General features: G+C 47.9%; 1 long non-coding RNA gene across 1 annotated transcript; it reads right to left on the bottom strand.

Moving 5' to 3' along the window:
• Positions 1-3,591: 3,591 nt before the first annotated feature.
• On the bottom strand, positions 3,592-4,157 carry LOC143269470 (uncharacterized). Its single transcript, XR_013045889.1, has 2 exons — positions 3,854-4,157; positions 3,592-3,702 (listed from the first exon to the last, which is right to left on the bottom strand). It is a non-coding gene; the product is annotated as an uncharacterized LOC143269470 (long non-coding RNA).
• Positions 4,158-4,977: the final 820 nt, after the last annotated feature.

Genomic DNA, 4,977 nt, shown 5'->3' with positions numbered 1-4,977 from the left:
AGATTTACTTTCAAAAGACCTCTTGAAGAAGCTTTCTCCGCCAACTAGAAAAGCAGATCAGGCTCTGCTTCCTGGGGGAACCTTGCTTCGTTGAGGTCGGGAAGACTTCCTCCGGAAGGGACTGTGAGTGAGGTCTAGAAGTGAGCCTGGGTCTGCCTGGAGGAGCAGAAGCAGGAGGAGGATCAGGGCACTGGGAGGGTAGTGGAAGAAGCGGGGTTCATGGGGGAGCACTAGAATACCCAAGACTTCAAAGCCATTGGAGGCTCTGAAATGAAGAGAACTGAATGTTGACATATGAAAAACATTGTATCAAAATGTCAGCAGTGAGATGAGCCATCAGCTAAGGGCGCTTGCCGCTTAGCCTATGACCTGAGTTCTATCCTGAAGCCCATCTGATGGAAGAAGAGAACTGACTCCCACAAGCTACACACACCTGCCTACACACCTACACACACACACACACACACTGCCAGCATTCAGACCTGCCCCTCTGGGACCCACCCAGCGTCCTGACAACATCATCTTATGATGGTGTCTTAAGATCTTTTTAAGAGAAAGATCCCCTCCACCATCTCTTTCTCTCTCCCTTTCAAATGTTGTATTTTAAAAAAGGGCACCCAGTGGCTTCGTGGGCGGGGCCAAGGGGCACACTGGAAAGTCACTCACACCATGCAGGTGGCACCCACATGGAAAGTTTCATTAAGTGGGGAAGGAAGGGGGAAAGAGAGTGAAAATGGGCAGAGGCTGAGGAGAGAAGAAAGAGAAGAGAAAGAGAGGGGGAGGAAGAGAGAGAGGTGCCCAGGACCTGGGTGGGGAGGGGAGAGAGGAAGGGGGAGAGAGAGAAGGGGGAGGGGTTTTCTCTTAAAGAGGACTTTAAGATGACCTTGTCGGGATTTGTCAGGATGCTGGGTGGTGCCCTGGCCAGCGGGGTCTTCAACAGGGACCTAAAGGGAGGGCCGGCGAGTGAAAGGGACAAGAGACACAAAGAATGAGAGCAAGACAGGACGTCTGATCAAGCTCCAAAATTTTATTTTTCTCTCAAGGAATATATAGGTAGGCAAAGGGGGTTGAGAGCAGGAAGGGACTTAGTTATGGGCTGTTCGGCCAGCAGGGAATGGTGCTCTGGGGGTTATCTATCTACCCTTGTCTAACTGCCTAATTGCTTAACTGCAGCTCGGTCACCTGCTATCTGAGAAGAGGTTCTGGTATCTGTGGGAAGAGATTCTGGTGCTATGGAGACTTAAGCAAGGCCTAGATCTAAGAAAAGAGGAGAGAAGCCCAAATATGGCAGCATGTGTGTCAAGGGTTGCTTAGGCTTATGGCTCCCGCCAGGGTGGGTCCCCAAGGGGGCAGGTCTGAATGCTAAAACCCATCTCCATAAATAAATAAATAAATAAATAAATAAATAAATAAATAAATAAATAAAATCAAAAATTATTTTAAAGATTGACTCTGAGTGAAAAAAGGGAGCAATTGGTTGCTGGGATAATCCAGGGAAGCCATGGTTAGTTCAGAATCTCAGACAGTCTTTAGTAACAAGATCTGGGGCAAAGCTGTAAGCAGGGACTGGGCTCTGACTTCAGCATGCTGCCCTCAACACCTCCTGATCCAGTGTTCTTTTCCCTACCCTGGAGCAAGGGGGAATCTTTTTATCAGCTTGTTCCCTGGGCTCTCCTTGGCAGAGCACACAGTGTCTGCTGAACTGGAGGCGCAGTGGAAAACAGAATATGGCAGACCTCAAGTTCTCCGAAGTGATGTGTTTTGTCTGAAAAAAAAAAATCCATGCAAATGTCTGCCTCTTGCTCTGTGGACTCTGTGCTCCGAGAGTGCCTGTGTCTCCCCCAGGGTCACACATCTCCCAGGTTGGGAAGCTGTGCTCTGGGGCTGCCAGTTTGTGGAACTGGTAACCCCCCTGGCTGAGAATCAGACCACTATCACAATTTTTGAGTCAAATTTGAAGCAAGCTTTTTTAAGTACTGGCCAGGAAGATGGACACTGGCCAGGTCCATACTCAGGAATTCCCAGAGAGTGGTGCCGAACTACATTAGACAGGAGCTTACAAAGACAAATCTCATAAGGCACATACTTCCTGCCTTTGTCCAATCAGGGGCAAGCATACATCCTGGCTACACCTCCTGCCTATGTGTGATCAAGCACATCCTATGCAGTTGGGGCAACCAAGCTTGTTTGCAGAAGTGAAAACACATGGCTTGTTATCTTACACAAATAATATCTGATGATTCTTGGACTCCAGCTCTATGGTGACCCTGTGACAACAGCTGAGTAGTTAATTAGAAGAGGGAACCAGGAAGACAAAAGCTTGTGGGGTGAGACCTCATTCTTCTGGAATTGGGGACAAGGCAGTGGATCCTGGTGTCCTATGGAACTTGAGAGAGATCAGGGCCCTGTCTGTGTCCCTGTGCATGAGGAGGAGAAGAGGCACCGCTGACAGGTCTGGAGTGAGGCACATGGAGGGAGCAATGAAATGAAAGCTCCTACCTTAGCTGGAGACTCTCTTCCCATTAGGTACCCCTGAATAAGTGGTGGGGTCTGGTGAGGTGGGTAAGGTGGGTGAGGCTGTCCCTCTATCCCGACAATAGGGAAATGAGAAGAAGAGATGGTACTCCAAAACTCCCTCAGGACTGATTTGGTGGCTCAGTGTCCAAAGGAAGGAAATGGATCGCCCCATGCTGCATCCTGGGTTTCCTGTGAGCCCATGGCCAGGCCTAGGTGGTCTGTTGGAGGTCTTTGCTTGATGTCCACATGCCATGAGGTGCATGAGGGCAGTCAGCTGACCAGTTATCTTTCTAGGTGGCATTTCAAACATGGTTCAATTAATGGCCCAGCAGGGCATGCACTAGCCTGCATGGCTTTCTAAAACAGGGACCTAGAAGCCTTTATGCAGCTGCTTGGATAGCATGTGCCAGCACTTGGCAATTCTGTTCATGGGCTTTTTCATCTCTCCCATGGTACCTTAAATGCCACAGCAGAAACTTCCACCTGTGGGGTTAGGAGCCCTGCTTAAGTTTAGCCCTGATGTCGGGAAGCTCTGGGAGACAAGAGACAGATTTTATTTCATGTCTTGAATTCTTCTTCTTCTTCTTCTTCTTCTTCTTCTTCTTCTTCTTCTTCTTCTTCTTCTTCTTCTTCTTTTCTTCTTCTCCTCCTCCTCCTCCTCTTCCTCTTCCTCCTCCTTATTATTATTATTATTTGATAGTTTGCTGGCTTAAAGACAACTTTAGGAAGACTGGTCAGGAGGCAGGCTGTAAACTGATCTCTGGCTAGAGAGCCATCCAGATTATTATGATCCCAACGTGGGTCCTGATGGTAAATTTATTTGCATGTGTCCTAGCTGCTTCCAGACCTGTTTGTGCTTAGCAGCCTGCCTGGTACCAGAGAACAGAGCAGAGAACAGATAAGATAAGGTTTCGTTTGAGTCAGAGATTCCTTAGGCTCAGGAATACAAGTGGGCAGGAGAGAGAGAATCAGAAAGGGAGGGTTTAGGCTTAGGTAAAAGCGTGGGGATAAGGTAACTCTTTTCATTTGCCCGTTCGCTGGTAGAAGTTAGATAGACCCCGTGAAATATCTGGGTTCAAGCAGCCATTACACAGCCAAATTTACTGGTATCTGGGGATATTTAAGGCATTTCTCAGAGGAGGAGTGAAACCAAGAGGAGGAAGCCTTCATGTCCCTTGACTGCAGCTGAGAGAAAAAATAAATAAAAAATTAAAATAATGAACAGGATCGAAGACCCCCCCCATCCTGGGTGTCCCCAAGGGCAGGTAATCTGTGGACTGGCACAAGTTACCCCAGTTGTGATCACGGGAGGGGCAAGGGCTGAGAGTGTACATACCAGAGGACCCCCTGGGAGTCCAGACAGCATTCAATACTTCATCAAGAGAGAATGTGTCATGGTATGCAGCCCGAGTACTCCCTGGGGATCTGGCATGAGAAATATATCTCAGGCTACAGTCGCTGGAAATGTCGAGGGATCAGAAAGGGAAAACTCACCAATCTGGTTAGCTGGTGTGTTGTATGGAGCAGTCCTGGTGGCTGGGCAAATGAAAAAAAGGGGGCAGTCGTACATTCAAGAAACCTGGGTACAGGGTCCTGGACGCAGAGCCCCTGACACAGAGCTCTGTGAGAGTCTGTTTTGTCACGGCACCAATGTTGGTTTCAAATATGTGGCACTGGTTACCGTTCGAGGAAAAATCAGAGGCACGAGGTCCGACAGAACCCAGTATCAGAGCTTTATTGGGGGGCACAGGAAAGAGCGTGGCCAGGCCTGGGGCAAAGACTCATGTGGAGGAGAGAGATGGGGGAGGAGAAGAGAGCAGAAGAGAGAGGGGAGGAGTCTGTGTCCAGCTTTTAAGGATTCCCCTGCACATGCTCAGGTGGGCTTACAGAGCTACACCATGCATGGGCTGATTGCATGACCACGCTGCGTACATCTGTGCAATCACACAGTGCACTGATGACGTAAGACATAAGACTCCTTGCTCAGCTACTGAACTGCACATGTGCAGTCATATAGTCATATAGCTGGAGTAGCAGAATCCTAAAAGGGCCGAATGGAAATGTGGTGAATTATGGTTTTTGCTGATAGTGTTGAAAACCAGGAGCCAACACCTAGATGTTGCAAAGTAAAAATTTATTGATGGCTGGACCAGCTTTGCAGTCTCCATGGTAGGAGAATGAAAGCAGCCCAGATTAAAGGCAGAGCAGCCTCTTTATACCAAGTGAGCAAGTGATTAAAAGTGGAATGTTGCAGTTATTTTTATGATCACAGGAAAGGTACACGTTATGGGTATATGGTCAGACAGTTAACATACCATGAAACATGTAATGGTCAATCAATTCTCAGAACAATGGAAAGAATTTACAATGTGTCATTCACAAGATTATTGAGGAAGAACCAGTCAAAAAAAGTCAACCTTTAGCTTGGGGCATGATTAAAGCAGACACCACAGTGAAATA

Source organism: Peromyscus maniculatus, chromosome 19, assembly GCF_049852395.1.
Source record: "Peromyscus maniculatus bairdii isolate BWxNUB_F1_BW_parent chromosome 19, HU_Pman_BW_mat_3.1, whole genome shotgun sequence".
Lineage (NCBI taxonomy): Eukaryota > Metazoa > Chordata > Mammalia > Rodentia > Cricetidae > Peromyscus > Peromyscus maniculatus.
This window is presented reverse-complemented; position numbering and strand designations above follow the sequence as displayed.